Below are 640 nucleotides of genomic sequence, written 5' to 3'. Positions count from 1 at the left end.
TGCTCCAGATGGGGGCTGCACCGCACTGCAGGGGGGGGCAGGGCGAGTCGCCCACTCTGCAGATGGGGGAGGAAGGTGGAGCGCGCCACGAGGTTTAACCAATCAGCACTGGCGGTGTTTTGATGGGCGGTCGCGGCAGCCAATGGGAGCGCGGGAGCTGCCCGCTGCTGTACCTCTATATTAAGGGCGCGCCGGGGAGCGGCTGCAGTCGGAACTTGCGACGACTCTTTGCGTCGGGCCGAGTACCGCAACCATGGTATGGGGCAGGGGGGAATTAGGGGGTAATTAGGGGGTAGGAGCCGTGAGTGGATGGGTGGATGGATGAGTGGGTGAACGGAGGGAGCGCAAGTTGAGGGGGGGCTTTGAGGAGTGGAAGGGCGATGTAGGAGATGGAGGGGTATGGAAATGGGGAAAAAGGATTGGGGGGAATTTGGGGTCGGGGTGAAGGATGAGGGAGCAGAAATGGAGGCGCTGGGCTGAGAAGGGAGCGGGGAACAACGGGGTGGGGGCGAATAGTGAAAAGGGCAACAGGGGCTGATGGGGTGAAAAGGGCGGGGGGCAGAGCAGGAATTGAGGGCAGGGTGGGGCCGGGAGGAGCGGCTGGGGCAGAGCGATGGGGGGCACAGAGCGGGACCTGGGG

The 640-nt window shown here is 64.1% G+C and overlaps 1 protein-coding gene across 1 annotated transcript in view; it reads left to right on the top strand.

The window, feature by feature from the left end:
* Positions 1 to 640, top strand: part of LOC100539974 (tubulin alpha-1B chain) — a 5,084-nt gene that overhangs the window by 2,730 nt on the left and 1,714 nt on the right. The window lies entirely within an intron of this gene.

This window comes from Meleagris gallopavo, unplaced genomic scaffold, assembly GCF_000146605.3.
Source record: "Meleagris gallopavo isolate NT-WF06-2002-E0010 breed Aviagen turkey brand Nicholas breeding stock unplaced genomic scaffold, Turkey_5.1 ChrUn_random_7180001862788, whole genome shotgun sequence".
NCBI lineage: Eukaryota > Metazoa > Chordata > Aves > Galliformes > Phasianidae > Meleagris > Meleagris gallopavo.
Note: the sequence above shows the minus strand (reverse complement) of the source record. Positions and strands in the feature narration are given on the sequence as shown.